This window comes from Nerophis ophidion, linkage group LG04, assembly GCF_033978795.1.
Source record: "Nerophis ophidion isolate RoL-2023_Sa linkage group LG04, RoL_Noph_v1.0, whole genome shotgun sequence".
In the NCBI taxonomy this organism is placed as follows: domain Eukaryota; kingdom Metazoa; phylum Chordata; class Actinopteri; order Syngnathiformes; family Syngnathidae; genus Nerophis; species Nerophis ophidion.
In genome coordinates this window covers 11217514-11237075 of record NC_084614.1, presented here as the reverse complement: position 1 = coordinate 11237075, position 19562 = coordinate 11217514, and the positions used below count along the sequence as shown (strand labels likewise).

Below are 19562 nucleotides of genomic sequence, written 5' to 3'. Positions count from 1 at the left end.
AATATGAGCGCTGCACACACACACAGCTAAAAGTCGTCTGCTTTAATGGCATAATTACACAGTATTTTGGAGATCTGTGTTGCTGAATCTTTTGCAATTTGTTCAATTGATATTGGACAAGTCACAGTAGAAAGATGGAGTTGGGAAGCTTTAGCTTTTAGCCACACAAACACACGGCGATTCCTTGTTTAAAATTCCTGGAGGTGAAACTTTTCTATGGATCACAGCACGGTCAAGCAAACATGAATCACGACGGAATGTCAACAAGCAGTTTTGGGTGAGAAAATTGTGGTAAAAAGTCGCTTCTTACCGGGGAAAAGCTGAGCTTGTGCCGTCCATAAAGCTGCCGTCGACTCCCTTGAGACATTGGCGTCAAGACACCCGTGGACGTACACCTCTGACTATCAGGTACTATTTAACTCACTAAAATACTAGCAACACAATAGAAAGATAAGGGATTTCCCAGAATTATCCTTGTAAATGTCTCTAAAACATCGGAATCCGTCCCAATGCAATCGCGTTTTTTTTTAACTTGTTTTTTTTAATCTTTTTTTTTTTCTAGTCCGTCGCTATCAATATCCTCAAACGCAAATCTTTCATCCTCGCTCAAATTAATGGGGAAATTTTCGTTTTCTCGGTCCGAGTAGCACTTGTTGTTGGAGGCTCCCATTAAAATCAATGTGAATATGTGAGGAGCCCCCACACGTGTGACGTCATCGTCTGCGACTTCTGGTAGAGGCAGGGCATTTCTCTTAATACCGAAAGTTGCAAACTTTATCGTGGATGTGCTCTACTAAATCCTTTCAGCAAAAATAGAATGATCAAGTATGACACATAGAATGGACCTGCTATCCCCGTTTAAATAAGAAAATCTAATTTCAGTAGGCCTTTAAACTGTTTCTGGTTGATACAAAACAAAGTGCACTCAATTGTGGTCTGTAGTTGTGTCGTTTACTGACACAGTTGGACAATATAAGAAATGTGACCCTAAGTCACACATGACGAGTGATGCTATTGGTACTTCATGCACTTCCATAAACCCTAATATTTACACCTGCTCAGTAGCCTAGTGGTTAAGAGTGTCCGCCCTGTGATTTGTAGGTCATGATTTCCAACCCCGGCCGAGTCATACCAAAGACTATAAAAATGTGACATATTACCTCCCTGCTTGGCACTCAGCATCAAGGGTTGGAATTGGGGGTTAAATCACCAAAAATGATTCCCGGGCGCGGCCAGTGCTGCTCACTGCTCCCCTCCCAGGGGGTAAGGGTGATGGGTCATATACAGAGGATGCATGTGTGACAACTTTTTAACTTTATTCTAAAACTGCTTTGATGAACGCAGAAATACAATACCATACGAGTGTGTGTTATTAGCTGATTTCCATAAACGTAAACCTACGCAAAGGTACAAGCGGTAGAAAATGGATGGATAAACCTACACATTCTTACAGCATAGAATGGTTGTAAACCATCTAATGGTGCGTTCCATTTACCTCGGAAGTTGGAAGTCAGAGCTGAGAATGTCAAAGCCGAGTTGTGAGCGTTGGAGTTGCAAGGTCGAAAGGAACTCAAAATGGCCACATCCACGAAGTTATTTTTGTGCTTGCCTGAATGTAAACATCCATCCATTGTCTACCGCTTGGACCTCTCAATGTTGCGGCGGCTGCTGGAGCCTATCCCAGCTGCACCTGGGAACATTTTTGCAATTTTCATATACGGTGGAAGAAGAGGAAACCCAGACGCTATTGCTAGCAACGTAGAACTTATAAAACACATGAAATAAATTTAGTTTACGCTACAGTAACGTTACCATATATAAACATTAAACAACACATCGTACATGGCTGATGTAGCGTGACAAAAAAAAATCAGAAGTGCTAAGAACGGATATTATGGAAGCGTATAACATTGTTTGCATCCAAGGCAGCCGTTTTTTAAACTAACTCAAGGGGCGTTCCAGTTAAAATTCCGACTAGGAACTCAGAAGATCCAAGTTCCCAGTACAAATGGAACACACCATAACAATGCTCCTTTATAATTTTCTTGCTTACAAATGCAATCACATTTTTTTTTTCTTTGTGGGAGGTCCAATAAGGCTAGTTGTCAGGGGTCTTTTTTTTTTTTTTTTTTTTGTTTTTTTTTACAAATGACTTAAAATAATTCACAAAGTCAACTGCACGCTCATTGCCTTGCATATAATGAAGCCATGTCAATTAATGAATGCGATCACTCCTACCACGAGGTGGTGATAGCCAATTCGTACTGATCAGTGAGGCTCGCTGTATGGCTGGTGAGATTGCATGCGCTTGTAAATCCATATCAGGGCTGCAAGAATGAATTGTTTAGAAAAAAACTTTTATTCATATTTTATTGTTTTGATTAATGGTTTATTGAGTGTATCTAATAAAAATTGATCAAATAGAGTATAGAGAGTCTAGAACTTTGACTACGCGAACAAAGTTTCTGCACGGCTGCTGCAGTTATGCGCACAGTGGAACCCTAAGTGTCTGGAGGCCGTGATCTATGTAGTGGTGGAAAGCAGTTTTTTTTTTTTTTTTTTTTTTTTTTTTTTTAAAGCACTCAGGTTACAAGTGCAATTTTAATGTTGATGATGTGCATTTATTAGAAAAAGTAATTAAACTTATGACAAGCACAAAACTTGTATTTCAACTATTTCCCTAAAATACGTATTGAGGCTTTAAAGTGTGTTTTATCAGATTACTTGAACAAACTAATTGATAGCTGCTGCTCAATTTTTTTATGATTTTTCCGTGCCGCCCCAACTAACACACAAATTAAAGGAAAAATTCAATCGTAGTATCATCTTTTAAAAAGTACACTGTGAGTCAGGATAATATTAGTTTCTAATACAGATAGCTGTTTTTTTCAAGTTTGGATTCTATAAGTGAGGATTTCCAATTAGGTATTATAAATGAATCTGTTATTTTATTGATGAAACATAAAACTACACAGGGGCATACAGGCTACTACCTACAAATAAAATAAATAATACTTTAAGGAGAATGTTAAACCATTATGAGATGTTGTATTTTATTTCATAAAGTCATAATACGAGAAATGCACAATTTATTGAGAACATTTTTAATATGAAGTTGTTCTAAGGCTAAATGTGCATCATAATTAAAAACGTCATATTTTGTTGTAATTCATGACAATTAAACATCAATAAAATAATTCACTTAACACAATGATTAGTATGAACATTTGAATGTAATTGTTTCTTGTAAGTTAAACAAAATGAAATTGACAAGCCGTAAAAAGGGAGACGGCTTTGTTGTCGCATTTGTTTCTGCGATAGGGGTAGGATGCTACATCAATTTATTAGATTATTTTGGTGTGCAAAGCGTGCCGAGTTTCCACACTGTGAACATGAAGTGGACAGGAAGTGTGCAGACTTTGTAAACAGATTCAGTGCAGCCTCTGGCTAGCAGTAGTCATGGCTAACCATAGTGCTAATAGGAAGCCAAAGCCTGGAAAGCCTCTTCCTTTGTTTAAGTGTTCTGTTTGGAAAAACTTGTTCTTCCTGGCAAAGGAGGTAAACACAAAAGTACAAGTGAATAGGACAGAAAGGAGAAATGCATGCGAGAAGTTAGCATTTTTTGATCAAAGTCAATAACACTGTTTGCACATAAGCCAACCAGTCCTTTTACTATACAGAAAATTATTTAAACTGGTCTTTAAAACTGAAGTATCTTCCAAACTGTTGTTATGGTGTGCCGTAAGAACACAGTTGTATGAACATTTACAGAATTTTGCTTAAAAAGTAAAATCTTGTTAAAGTAATAACTTCTTGTGTAGTCTAGAAAACAGCAAAATAAGGTGTGCCTTTAGACATATGAGATAACAATCAGTATATATCCATGCACTAAATTAGTCAGATTCCTCAAATAGTTCGGCTCTAATTAAGCATTATACAACCCATGGAAACAACTTACTCCGATTGTGTTTGGTTTTTGAAAAGTAAGACTAACACATCTGGATTATGTGTTACTTTCCTCAAGGAATCAATAAAGTACCGGTACTATCTATATACGCGATTGAAAACCAGATCTCTCGAGTGGGTGTGTGTAAGAGGGAACACTTGGCATGTGCCAGTCTCATTGCGCGAGATATAACCCGCAAGCAGATCCTGTTTTCAAGCAAAAAATAAGCAAAATTTGTAATAAAGAAGAGATTGATTATTTGCTCCACAAACTAAAAGAACACAACATTTGAGATTGCATAGATGGGAGAAAAAAAGAAACTTGAGATTTATTTAAGAAGGTAGCTTCGTAAAATGCCGTCTTAAGTCAGACTCCCGAACAAAATATGAATGAAATGAAAGAGAATGAAGCAGGTATATTAAAGGCAAATAATAGAGCGTACACAAACCTCTTCACGCTGCATTTGTGCACTCTAAATTGATGAACAATACCCCTTTATTCTACACAACTGGCATTATAGTCCAGAACTTTCATTTGGAACAGTATTGGTTGACTCTTTCCATCAATCCACAGAGCCTTATGAATGAACTCAAACTTTTTTGAAAGTTTTTTTTTTTCCATGATTGTCCGCCTGACAATTCCTTTGAAAAAAGTCTCCTGCCTTTATTTACTTCCGACCTGCATCCGCTCCGATACATTCTTGTTTGTAGTGTCATGTTCGTAATAAGATCATTTTTTGATGCTATCTTCTATTAAACATCAGGATAGCCATTAAAGATCATTTGTAATATGTGCCAATATTACAGCAGACATCGGGTACAACAAAGCTACGCTGTTGACTTAAAGGGAGCTGCAGATGCCTGGTGTGATGTCATAGGTCAACCAGAAAAGCAATAATTTTTTTTGCGCTAAAAGGGAATAAACGCCCCTCAGTGTACGAGAGGCACACGGCGTATGGCCAATTGCTCAGTAGCTAGTGTATACAAAAACAAACTATTTGAGAAATTAGACTAATTTAGAGCATGGAAACGTGTAATTTAGTGCATGGAAACGTAGTCTTTGACCTGTGTTGGTTCAAATGTTGAATTTGGCAAAGTAAATTCTATCATTATGTCCAGTATGTTCTACTTGTAAAATGCATGTTTTGAAGTAAAAGCGGAAAAAATTGTAAGGGTCTTCAGTGTGGGTGTTCACTAGATTCTTTTCAAATTCTGTATGTAGGTGACTGTCTTTGTGCCAACAGTCAACACCAAGTGCAGCTAGGATACTTTTAGCCTTCACAACATCGTCTGTTTGGTAAAGTATTCACAGGCTCAAAAAGAGCTTTTACAATCCGTTAACAAGCAATAAGCAACGACATTGTGCTATGCCGCTATATTGTTTGGTTCTTGTTGGAAAAGAGGAAACTCTAAAGGGACAATGAGTGGTCAAGAGGAAGGTCATTGGCCTTAATAATGACAGGAATAATTGAAGAACAATACTTAGGGCTAAAATGTTTTCCCTTTGCAGTGTAATGTGACTGTGTCCTTCTAAAAGATTGCTTATAAGTTTCTGGCAAAACTAAGCAAGCAAATCATATAAAAGAAAGAAGCTGGATAAACCTATTCAGCAACAAAGTTCCCTCTTTGCCCAGTGAAAGTTGTCTTGTGAATATGTGGCCACATCCTCAGTGGGATTGGCTCACAGTTTAACTTTATTGTTTAGTATATATTTGTTCTTTTAGTCAACCCTATCAACCTCCACAGCTATCAAAAGTGACAATTATTCCAAAAGTGGTGCGCATGGTGCTGCTGTCCTGCTGGCAAGTGCTCGAGTTTCTCAAGGAAGCCACGGTGTGACTCAAATGTTCTGCTCTTACATCAGTTCCTTTCTGGTAATTTCCTCGCCTGTAGCCTTATATGGACTTTCACATCATGGTCTAGCTGGTCTCCTCCCTGCTTCCCCCTGCCTACTCCTCACATGCAGTGCACCACTCCAGATTGCACTAAAGCAGTTTATCAGCCTTTAAAGTGCCATTTTATCACTGTGTGGCTATATTTTCGTTGAAACTGTCCCTCTGATTTGTTTTTATAACACTCCACAGAACGAAATAGGATCTTGAACCACAAACTATAGTTATGAAAAAATAGTTGTCTATTATACCATTTTTGCATTACTATCAAAAAGCTTGTTTACTTGGTATCAATGTTACAATTACGCACATCCACTATCGTATGCATTTTTTTTTTTTTTTTTAAAGCTGTAGCGTAACTTACCATTTGAGTCGCAAGACATTGGTGGTTTGCTTGTTAGAAGGACAAATATTGAATAAGTGTGGCTATGGTGATTCGGTGAATGGAAAGACGTGGAGGTATGCTAGCAGGGGATTTAAGGAGGCTGTAGTGCACATAGCACAGCAGATTAGCAGTTTGTCGCAGTAGACGTGCTGGAAAAAGTGATGGATTTATTTTTTTTACACATATTTCTGATATTTTTTGTCTTTGATTCTCTTTGGATTTCGCAAGACGTTTAAACTTTGGAATGTGAGTACCTTTATATTCATTTTTGACATTTGGGCGCGTCCAATTCTTCACTTTTAAGTTACAATCAAACTGAGGCTGTTTTAAAGATAAGAGCAAGTCTTGAGTTTTTGCCAAATGTTTGTACAGTGAATTATGCACTTGATCTATTGACTCTCCTCACACAAGTATTAGTGAACGTGCTTTCAGTAGTTGAATGAGACTAGGAGACGTGTTGGAGTACAAGCTCTGATGTAGGCTGCGAAAGTGTGACAAATTTTAACCTTCCAACAAAAACAGGACTTGTCTCTTGTCTGGCACTATGTAGTGTACGTCTGAGTATGTATGTGCGCATGTACTGTATGTTATTTAAAGAACAATGGTCATGGGAAAGACCCTTCCTGGCTTTGTAAGAAAGTTCATCCTCCCTTTCATCCCTCTCTCTTCCTGTCTGCCAGTTTGCACTCTTCAACTGAAGGGTTTCTTTAAACGTAATGCTCGGATGCATATAGCACTCAGCTGTAAACACATCTGGACGGCAGACACCCAACAGTACACAGCCACAGGGCGTTTTTGTTTTGGTAACTCCTTAACTTGCTAAATGTAGGTTCAACACAAACCTATTGAAATCATACAAACAATGTTGTGTATTGATCACATACCTTTTGTTACACATTAGGGTTTGTTAGTTTTAGGCCCACATAACAAAACACTTTATAGAGGGGTAGCACATTTACCACGAAGAAACCCATAATATTTTGTTAAGGATTTAGTTAAGGTTAAGTTGTGGAAAATATTTACTTTCACTTATGACTGTTTTGAGTTATGTCCCAGAATTACAAATTAGAGCTGGGTATGTCTATCGGTTCATTGATGATTATTAATGTCTTTGAGTAATATTGTCTTTAAGCAACTGAAGCAAAATAGACTACACTTTTAGGCTGTAACCAGGAAAGGTGCTGTTGATTCAATCCCACAAACTTCGACCAACAGTATTCTGCTCACTAACAATGTAAATTAAACAGGAGTTAAGGGAGTTAGATAGCAGTGTTTCTCATATATAGATAGAATGTCCCCTTACATTAATATCTTCTTTATTTCTTTGCTGTTAAAGTCACCCTGTTACCAGTCCCGCACTAGCATAATAAATTATATGTTGCCTTTGCGTTAGCCAGTATTATCAATTACGCATCATTTGATTTATCTGTACTGTTTCTGTAATTTTCTAAAAGCCTTAATCTGATTTTCATGACATTCTACTCATTGAATATTGTAAGGTAATTTAGTATGCATAGTGAACCAAGAAATGTAGTTATGTGTTATTTACATTCTTAAAGCACTTCAATAGATTTTAGCTTCCTGTATTTGATCTTAGTTTTCTTCTTTAGTTTCTCGGATGCTAGAGGTTTTGTTGAACTATTTTTTGCGTCACAGATTACTTTAGATTTTAATCTTCCGATATGCCTAGGGATTAGACCATGGCATGATTGCATTGCATTATTTTAAGTAAAATAAAATATGAGATTTCCACCACAATTGTTGAGGGTAGGGATGGGCAATATGGCGTAAAATCTATTTTGTGATATATATTGCAGCCTTCTATGATTACGAGTAATATCATGATTCATTATTTGGCATATGAATGATATGAGGATCGTTTCAAAACCGGTTACAAAGGCTCCTAATTTAGCTGCCGACATAAAATTCCAGTTGTATTATTTTCTCAAAACTATTATTAATCTGCTTGTTAATTTCTGTTGATCCATCTAAACTTCTCTTTAAATGTACTAAGCACTTATTCTTAGTAGGCCTGGGGGGTACATGGCCTATAAATAAAATCTCAAATTTTATATTCAAAAGTTCACATTAAATAAAAACATAGCAATAATTGGAATAAAGACGAGACTGTATATTTACTTCACAAATTAAAAGAACATAACATTTTGAAGTGCATCTATGGGAGAAAACCAAACAGATTTATTTAAAAAGGTAGTGAAGAAAGTCTACAATACCGGCTTCATTCAAACTCCCGACGAGTGAGACGTAAGATAATGAAGCAGGAATTTTACAAGGCAAAAAAGAAAGCGTACACGAACCTTTGCATGCTGCATTTGTGTACTTCAAATTGGTTAGCAATAACTCTAGATTCCACACAACTGGCAAGCTTGTACACAAGAAATTGCAAGTTATTTTGGGCAATCTCCATCTGAAGCAGTCACGAACAGTCTTCTTCTAACCTAAAACTCCTATCAATCCACAAAGCTTATTGAATAAACTTCGAGACATTCCAAAGTTTTCTTTCCATTCTCCGTTCAAAAATTCCTTCAAAACAACTCAAAGTCTCTCCTAACAGTCTTTGCTTCGGACCCGTTCCCTCCAATCCAATAACTCCGAGACCTTCTTGGTAGTAGTGTCATGTTCGTAGCGCAATCTAAGATAATTATTTGATGCAATCTGCTATTTTTAACATTAGCGTAGCCACTAGAGACGTAATATTTGTGCCAATATTACAGCGGACAACAAGCACAGCAAGAACTGGGCTTTAGTGGTAAAGATATCTTAATTTGGTGGGACGTCATAGGTTAACTGGAAAAGCAATACATTTATTCGCGCTGAAAGGAATCAAGCGCTCCCCAGTGTACGGAGGGACATGGTGTATGACCATTAGTCGCATAGGAAAGAGTGCATGGACACTGGGACATCACATTTTGTTGTGAAAATACAGAAAACCGAACTGTATTTGACAAATTAGACTAATTTAATGCATATAAATGTAGTGACTGCATACACTGGTAATGTTGTTGTTTTTCGACCAGATATAATCATTTTCAAAAAGCTAAATTAGGAGCTTTTTCTGCGAGGCATTACTTCTGTCTTGAATCAAATACTTCAGAAAACAAAAATTTAGAATTGCACATTGCATGCAAATAAATAATCAAATAAAAATAGTGCGGACAAATTAAAATAATGTTTCCGGTTGACCTATGGCGTCACCCTAGCCATTTGCAGAACCTTACAACTTGTTTTAACTGGTGTCCGCTGTAATATTGGCACCGATTGCAAATATTATGTCTCTAATGGCTATGTTACCGTTAAATAGCATACTACTTCAAAAAAGTATCTTAAATTGCGCTTCGAATGAAAGACCGAAAGTTTTTTCTAAGGAATTTTGCGACAAAAATCATGGAAACAAAACTTTCAAAATTTTCAAAGTTCATCCTAAAGGCTCTGTGGATCGATGGAAGGAGTTTTAAATCTGAAGGAAAAGACCGTTTGTGCCCCGACTGATATCCAGAGAAATGTAGCTATTGTTCTGGACTATTTTGCCAGTTGTGCGAAAATTTAATCAGTGGACTTGCAGTAATGCAAATAAAATAGGTTTGTGTACAGTTTATAATTTGCCTTTAATATACCTGCTTCATTCTGTTACATCTCATTCTTATTATGTTCGGGAGTCAGAATTCCGCAGAATTGTACATTCCCTTAGCTTCCTTCTTAAATACATCTTTGTTTCTTTTTTTGTACCATAAATACACTTCAAAATGTTGTGTTCTTTTAATTTGTGAAGCAAATAAACAGTGTCCTCTTCATTGCGATTATTGCTATGTATTTATTGAATGGTGTCTGCTTCAGGGGTGTTTCCCGCGCCTTGAGACGGGCCCATGCGCAATATTAATAAGTAAGGGTCCTTTCCTGCCGTACACCCCTTCTCGATAGATCTGGTTTCCAATCCCATAATCTATGTGTGTCAGTCCGACTTTTCAAAAACCGAACACGATTGGATTAAGGTGTTTCTAATGGCTATAGGAGGCTTATTTAGAGCTAAACTATTTGAGAATTTGGACTGATTTATTGCATGGACATATACTGAGTGATCACTCTGTGCATTTCTTTTCTCATCATACATGGTACCTTGTGTAAATGATTCCAATACAGTAAACTACTTTTTAGCTGGAGTTTGTTTTTTGCTATGTTCTTGTTCGCCTCGTAAAAAGTTGTATTTTCCCCACATGTCTCAATGCGTTGTTTTCAGATACTGGAATAAGTTTGTTGTGCTGCTGCCTTTTTTAAACAAACTTTGCGGCGTGCAGTCATTTGTTCCATACCTGTTGCCGCAAATCTTAACCACTGACAACACTTTTCTTTAGAACAAACACCTTGCTCTAGTTGGCGTTAGCATTAGCCAAGTTTTGCTAGGTGTGTGAATCTCCGCTAAGGAAATAAGGGAGAGGGCGGAAGCTAATGAGGGCAAAAAATAAACAGGAGCAAGAGGAGAAAAAAACATAGATTTTTAGTTTTTTAAAATCTTCTGCATTAAAAAGACTTGAATTTATCGATTAACTCGATTTATCGCCCAGGCGTAATTCTTAGTTTTAAATGATACCGCAAATTTGTTCATACTTGACATTTTAGGATCATTAAATAATGCCATTTTTTGATCACCACTGTAATCCCAACAAAACACAGGATAACAGCCCAACAATATTTCTTAATATTAAATTATTTCCTCATTCCTTTTTATTATATACAAAATGCATAATAAAGTCAACAGTACAAAATAACTAAACCAAAGCAGAAACTACAAGGGGCTCCTATTTTACGAGTTCATAAATGACAAAAGTGACAAAAAAAATGTATATATGATGATAAAGAATATCGGCTTAATTACTGTAATATCGACCATATACAGTATTAATAGTACTCTTGGTATTGTTGATGTCTGTATTGTCCCGCCTCCCCTGTTTACATTTAAGAGCTCCTGCTTAGTGCTTTTTTGTAACCTCCCATGATGCGTAGTGTAGCATGTTTAACTATTCCTTGTCCTCCAGCTGTAAAAAAACTGTTTTTTTGTCGCCTTAGAGGTGATGTTAACTTGCGAGCAAGTATGCTACATTGAGGATGCATTTGTGTGCTTGGCATTTGTAGGACACAGCTGGAACGTGTCATCTACATGCATTACTGCGATAGTATTGAAATCTCTATCTTTGGCTAAATGTATGGTATATCTTCGATTGCACGCAACACTAGTTGAGGGCAATGTTCCCTCTAATTTTTAATGTGTGTGAGCAAACGCAAAAACTTGAGCACTCAGTGGAGCACATGTGAGCAATGGCACACCAGCAGCCCACCTGTCTCAAACCTGACTAAATAACAGGTTACACTTCTTATTATTATAAATAAAATGACAGCAGTCATTTCCATGAGATTATTTTCTAAAACAAGTGTTTTGGCCTACTTACAAAGACAATAACAACAAATATTGTTTTTTATGAACTGTGTACTAGTATTGTATGTCTGGTGGGGGTCCTGCTTTGGAAATAATTTGTACCCCTTTCAGATATCGCATTTAGTTCCTATAAAACATTCATATGTTGCACAATGAGATGTAAGCATGGAATCATGTGCACATACATTCCTGTAACTTTGTTTGTAAAATATATATTTATTAGTTTTTCTTTAATATAATAACTTAATTTCATGATTAATATTTAAAAATGAAGATTATCAATCAATTACGGTAGAATAAGCACACATTTGATTGGTAGATAATTGTGGAATTACACATTTTGTGTGATGTTGGAGTTGTCCGACTTTTTGTGTGGCTGTAAACGCGTCACGGGCTAAGTGCCTTATGTGCATGTGTTGGCGCAAGTGAGCGAGCGACTGCTGTTGATATGACAAAGTTGGTTTTAAATCTGAAGGAAAAGACCGTTTGTGCCCCTACTCATATCCAGAGGAATGTAGCTATTGTTCTGGAATATTTTGCCAGTTGTGCAAAAAGTGAATCAGTGGGCTTGCAGAAATGCAAATAAAATAGGTTTGTGTACAGTTTATAATTTGCCTTTAACATACCTGCTTCATTCGGTTACATCTCATTCGTATTTTGTTCGGGAGTCAGAATTACGCCAGAATTGTACAATCCCTTATCTTCCTTCTTAAACAAATCTTTTTTTCTTGTTGGTTTTAATTTGATTTTTACGGCAAAAAATGACCAGTATTGCTAAATAGAAACTTTTTTTTTACCAATGTTTTGGTCATGTGTTTCTGGCCAACTATAAAGAATTTTGCTCAATAAAGTGATCGATGGAGTTCATGTCCTCCTTAAAACGTCTTGACAGACATTACAATAATTGAACAATGATGACAAAAACTGTTGTATGTGTTCTATCTGTTGTGGCCGCGTTTCATCAGTTACTTTGAAAATTGTTATGCGCTTATTTTTATTTTTTTAAATTTTGTGCGTGGCACAGATTTGCCGTGCACAGAGGACGCGTGTGCTATGTTGGACTTGTGAATGACGCAGATGACATAATTTACACACTAAATCAGGGGTGTCCAAACTACGGCCCGCCAAAGTCGTCAGTGCAGCCGGCAAGATATAAGTTTAACAAAAAGGTTGGCCCGCGGTGTATTTTTGCCAAAATTTTTACTCCTACGAATTACCTTGGTAGGCTATTGGAAACATTTTGCTGTCCTCGCGTGGAGGTCAATGGAAACATTAGCTAACGACCACAAGTTTTATTTTCAAGTGGAAAGAGCACAGCATCACCTCATATCAGAGGTGAGACCAAGTCATTGTTTTGCAAGTCACAAGTAAATCTCAAGTCTTTGTTCTCGAGTCTCAAGTCAAGTCCCAGGTCAAGACAGGCAAGTCGAAAGTCAAGACTGGAACGTCTCAAGTCAAGTCCAAAGTCCTGCATTTTGAGTTTCGAGTCATTTCAAGTCCTTTTAACCACAGATTAATATATTTACACAGATTGTGTATGCTTTTAAAACGCTGTATGTATTTATTCTAAAAAAAATAGTGCTGACATTGCACTTCCTAATAGCACTATTAACCAGTTATTTTCAACATTTAACTCATTCCTTTACATAATAAACACATTTGAAAAAACAAGTGCAACTGTACTTATTTGCACAAAGGTGTTAACATTGTATTTCCATGGCATATTGCATTGTAACTAGTTCCACAGCAGTTTCAATCCTGTTCTTACCTTATCTCATTGATCTCATCTCATACTGTATGTGTGTTGATGTGTGCGTACACATGAAAAACATAACAAATACATGAACATAACAATGAACAGAGTTGTACTTTTTAGATTTCACGGCCTCATGGAATATGTACACATATTCTTAATATAGTATACATTTTAACTGACCTTTATTTGACTATGTTTGTCTTTTTGTTGGTGGCTACATTACGCAGTGCTGCTGACCACTGTCTAACGTTACGTTACTGTGTGTGATACATTGACTAACGTAACATGTGTAGGTACCTCATGCAACCCTGCTTAAAAAAAAATCACTTGACAAAAAGTATGAATAAGGTAACAAACTGCAGTGGACGCAACAGATTGTCTATTTTGCAATGACGTTATAACCATAGACATCTTATAAGTAGATGCAGCATTGGCTGCTGTGACGCAAGCAATTTGGCCGCCATCTCGAAGTGGTGATGAGGAGCTGGCGAGCAGCCTAAACAGACAGTTGACAGGTAGAAAACAAAGATTCTGGGCTGGTGTTCAAACTCTCTGCTGCTGCAGCAACAGAGATACAGTTTATAGGTCCATAATATATATAGGTACCTAATGTATTCATACATTGTTTATGTAGGATTTACGCATGTATATACAGCATAACCTAATCATATTTTTTCTTCAACTTAAAAATAGCTGACTGTTTTTTTCCCCTTTTTGGGATTATTATTCCCAGTTTTGATCTTGGACATCTGGTCACTTATAGCATATAAAAATATTCTATTACTGTTAAGCAAACTATGAACACGCCAAAAAATGTGTCCTTTATCATAGTTCCACGTATGACAAAAAAGCACGTGAATATCATTGGTATTCAGGGAGGTAAAATGAATAAAATGCGCTGACAGTTCATTGCTCCTGCCAAATGAATTGCACTGAGCGGAGCGGATCACCACTCCAAGATGGGGGCCCCGCGTCTCGTCTTGTCAGCGGCAGTAGGCAGTAGCGCTCGATGCTGCGTACCCTTATAAGATGTCAATGGTTATAACGTTAGCAGTGAGTTTACAGCCTCACTTATTTAACTATACAGCAAATAAAAATTACGTTACTCAGCCAATAAACGTTAACTTACATTCAAAACTTACTCTTCTTTGTGCATCTTCAAATGTCGAGCGAAGTCGGAATTTGTTGCGTCTCTGTCTGTAATTTTCGAACCGCATGCTTTGCAAGTTTGCATATTGTAATTCGTTTTCTGTTGACCAAGTCGTAGTTTTAATACCCGAACAAAACTATTTTTGGCATAATTTTTCCTCACTGGCGTGTTGTTTGAGAGCTCTTTTTCGTTGGATTTACTGCAATTTGATTGGCTGAATGCTGTGTGACGAAAATAACGTGAATGTAATTTGAATGGCTGTTGTACTGACAGGTAGCGCACACACTCTCATCGCACACACGCTGACAGACACGGACAGATACAGAGCGCTCCTGAATAACTTTTTAATCATTGGGTTTTGGGGAAAGTAGCAAGTCATGTCAAGTCAAAAGGCTCAAGTCCAAGTCAAGTCACAAGTCATTGATGTTAAAGTCTAAGTCAAGTTGCAAGTCTTTTTACATTTTGTGAAGTCGAGTCTAAAGTCATACAATTTATGACTCGAGTCCAAGTCATGTGACTCGAGTCCACACATCTGCCTCATATAAACCAATGCAAACAACTTTTCCCACTCATTCTATAAATTAACTATAATTAAAAAATAAAGTCAACACACGGTTGCACATAACACACTTCCTGATGAACATTATAACATATGTATATATATATATATATATATATATATATATATATATATAAAATCAAAAATTACACATTTATAAATCCATTATCAATCAATCAATCAATGTTTACTTATATAGCCCTAAATCTCTAGTGTCTCAAAGGGCATTATAGTGCACACTTTCTCATGTTTGGCGCATTTTAGCTGATTGATATTTCTGATTGATCACAAAACAATAACAATGTCATCAGGGAAGTAAACAAAGTAATAGTCAAACTTTTACATACTCTAAATAATCAATGGTTTATCGTTCATACGTCAATTTGCATTGTCGTCAGGGTCTTAAGTGTAGGTGGGGTTGTTAAAGTTGAAGTAGTTAAAGTTATGTGTTTGGTCTGTTATAGCTTGCTTTAATCAATGCAAACTCAAGTGCTATTTTGGTACAAATGATTGTTGTAGCACGGTGGAGCAGGGGTTGGTGCGTGTGCCTCACAATATGAAGGTTCAATCCTGGGCTCGGGATCCTTCTGTGTGGAGTTTGCATGTTCTGCCCGTGACTGCGTGGCTTCCCTCCGGAAACTCCGGTTTCCTCCCACTTCCAAAAGACATGCACCTGGGGATAGGTTGATTGGAAACACTAAATTGGCCCTAGTGTGTGAGTGTGAATGTTGTCTGTGTATCTGTGTTGGCCCAGGGTGTACCCCACCCTGCCTTCCGCCTAAATGCAGCTGAGATAAACTCCAGCATCCTCCGCAACACCGAAAGGGACAAGCAGTAGAAAATGGATGCATGGATGGATTGTTGTTTCGTCACAATCAACGCTCTGCTGTGTGGCAAAAAAAAAGCATCTTAATGTGTGTTTGTGTTGGTGTTTGCTGGCATCCATGGTAATTACCCTGGAAAATTTGGGTTTATCGCAGTAGGTACTGTATTTTTACGTTTGTCAAATTTCCCTCTTTAATTTAGTATGAAAATAATATGCTGACTTGAAAACATTGCCATTCCAGAACATTCGGTAACATTCAAAGAACTTAATATGTAACGTTGTAGGAACCGGAAAAATGCTTGCCAATTGCACCACCATGGAACCAAAAAGCCAACCAGACCCTTTAGGTAACTTTGATTGCCTTCAACATTCTAGAAACCAAAAGTTATTAGCTAGGTTGGGTGTAAAAACATCTATGGGATTTCCATATCAAAATTTTTTTGATTGATTGATTGAAACTTTTATTAGTAGATTGCACAGTTAAGTACATATTCCGTACAATTGACCACTAAATGGTAAAACCCGAATAAGTTTTTTAACTTGTTTAAGTCGGGGTCCACGTTAATCAATTCATGGTAGATTTATTTACATGCTTATTTAATTACTTATATCTGTAAGTACACTTATGTCAGATTTTTATATATATATATATATATATATATATATATATATATATATATACATACATATATACTGTCTATAGTATATACGTTGTTTGTGTGTATGTATCATATGTTTATAGTATATTTAATATATGTACACAAAATATATGTATAGGGGCTAGGCTGTATATATTTGTGCATATATATATTCGGGGATCAGAAAAGTTCTATATTAATCTATTGTTGAATTTCTTTAGCCCAATCCGGCCTTCGAGTCGAAAAGTTTGGACACCCCTGCTCAAAATGATCTAATCTGTGACAGCATCCATATTTAGATAATAGATACATACATTTTTGAACCAGAATGAGGCTGCTGGGGACAACCTTTAAACATTGTAAATGTATCGTGTCTCATCTTAAGAGCATATGATTTTGTATTAGTATTCCGACGGTAACCATATTTTCTCAAAATATCAGTTGTGCATTTTAACGTTTTGGTAGGCTTTTGTTTTTAGTGTTAGAAAGTTATTATTTGGTATGACATCAAAAGGAATATTAGAGTGCCATGTGATTATTTGTGCATCAACCTAAAGCCATGGTTAAAGTAATATAAAGCAAATGTCGCCTTGAAAAAGTACAAAGTAAAGGCAGTAAGTGGAAATTTATCATTGTCAAAGTATATGACAACAAGTATTTGTTAAAAGTAAGTCACCGGCATGGTATATATACATATATATATATGGTAAAAAAATGTAGACAGCTTCCAGTGTAGAGTTGGCATGAGTAAAATGATGAGGACGAAAGCATGGAAACATGGCACGTGGGCTGAGAAGGGCGGGGGTGAGTGTGCACTAAGAATAGTGTGGGCGACACACCCTAACACAAGCACAAAATGTAGCCGCGTGCTTCCTTTTTCATGCATCATTGGCCAATGAATCGGCTGAAGGCTAGCCAGAGTCATAGTGATCTGAAATTACTTTTTTAATTGTTTCTTGTTGACATATTAGTCTTTTGATGATGCTGTAGTAGGCCTTTCTGTAGACCCTCAGTGTTGACCGAGATTTCCCAGCAACCTAACTCCTGGCGATGACAGGAAGTGACAGAGGGGCAAGTGTCCTCAGCTGTAAATGGGGTTCTGCTGACATGAACGGGAAAGAACGCAACGCTTGTCAGCCCCTACCACCAGGAAATAATGCGTACCATTGTTGTTCAGGGCAGGCGTGGGCCTCAGCCTGCAGTTATTTCCCAGTAGGCATGTGTGATGCTGTTTTCATCAACTCTAAGAAGACAGTTTGAAACAAACAGCCACACAATCAGTTTTTTTTTGACTCCCAAGTAGATATAATATTTGTGTGACCTCAGAGACAGGCAGGCATGGTTGACTAAATGCAGGCTTCTACAGTACAATTTAAAAATCCCTTCCCTTCTTTCTCAAAATCCGGAAATATTTATATGCATTATATTCCTGTGATGTATGATATGAGCTCAGTGCATTCTTGACTTGAACAGGAAGTTCCTCAGTGGTTACAAAGCAACTACAAATAGGTGTATTAGTGTTTTCTTGGCAGAGTGCATAGCATTGAACTGAATGCTTGATACATGGCAGGAAGTAGGCCACTCTCCTGAGGGTGAAGCAGAAAAGGCCTCACAAGGCTTCAACACCAGAGGATGTGGTTACTTCCTTTAGATAAGTTCCATGCTGGGGTTGGACCAAACGGGCACATTAATTGTTTCACACACATGGTCTTTCATGGAATCTACTTGGAGGAAAAATATAATTTTTCACTTATAAACTGTGATGATCACTGTGTGAAAATAGTTTTAGATACGCACACATGCACACTGTTGAATAATCTACATTTTAATACTTAAATATTCAGTCCAGATTGTATGCTTAAAGTTTATAATAAATGTAGTGACTGGCCTTTCAAGAATGCTGTGCACTTTCCCTAGGCTAACATACATGATAGTGTTTCCCATACATTCATTTATTTGTTGAGGCTTGGCACTAGGGTTGCACGATATAGATGATATACAATAAAAATTATAAAAGTTTCAGCTTTAAATACTATTGTGGTAATGCATGTTAAAGACACATTGTAACTGTGTCCTGAAAATTTTACAGCGTCAAGCGAACAAATTTATAATGTTGTTTTGTCATGGTTTGAGAGTTTTTTCTGGTACATTTTGGCAAACTCCAGGCGGACTGCCATATGCTTTTTTTTTTTTTTACCAAGGAATGGCTTCTGTCTGGCCACTCTACCATCCTGGAGGCCTGATTGGTTGATTCTTGCAGAAATTGTTGTCCTTCTGTAAGAGGATGCTGTAGGTCTGACCGAGTGATCATCTGGTTTTTAGTCACCTGCCTGACTCGGTTCCTTCTCCCCCGATCTCTCAGTTTAGATAGCCAGCCAGGAAGAGTCCTGGTGGTTCCAAACCTCTTCCGTTTACGATGATGGAGGCCACTGTGCTCATTGGGACCTTCAAGGCTGCAAATATTTTTCGAAACTCTTCCCCAGATTTGTGCATCGAGACAGCCCTGTCTCTGAGGTCTACAAACAATTCCTTCCACTGTCCAGTATGAGACCTTAAACATAGACAGGTGTGCCTTTCCAAATCATGTCCAACCAACCATTTACCACTGCAATTAAGCTGTAGGACTATCTCAAAGATTATCAGTTGGAACAGGATGCACCAGATTTCACTTTTGAGCTTCATGTCAAAGGCTGTACATGTAATTTCTTGTATTTTTATGTTTATAAAATTTGTAAAAATCTCTCTAAAAAAAAAAAGTATTCACTTTGTCATTATGTTGCATTGTGTGTACTGTGAAAAAAGTGAAACCCTATGAATACTTTCCTGATACACTGTACTTTAGTAGCCAAATTTGGAACTTTTGTAATTCTGTTGTCATTTATGTACCAAATAATGTATTGTGATTTATATCATTATTACAGGAGGTTGCAATATAGATTTTAGTTCACATCGCCTGTCCCTA

The 19562-nt window shown here is 37.1% G+C and overlaps 1 protein-coding gene across 2 annotated transcripts in view; it reads left to right on the top strand.

Annotated features, from left to right (window-relative positions):
• msna (moesin a) overlaps positions 1–19562 on the top strand; it is a 40001-nt gene that overhangs the window by 1201 nt on the left and 19238 nt on the right. Inside the window, exon 1 of one of the 2 annotated variants that reach the window (XM_061897033.1) lies at positions 385–408. The exons of the other annotated variant lie outside the window; for it this stretch is intronic. The gene's annotated coding sequence lies outside the window, so the exon portion shown is untranslated. Of the gene's footprint in view, positions 1–384; positions 409–19562 lie in introns of those variants that run through there. 2 annotated transcript variants of the gene reach the window in all.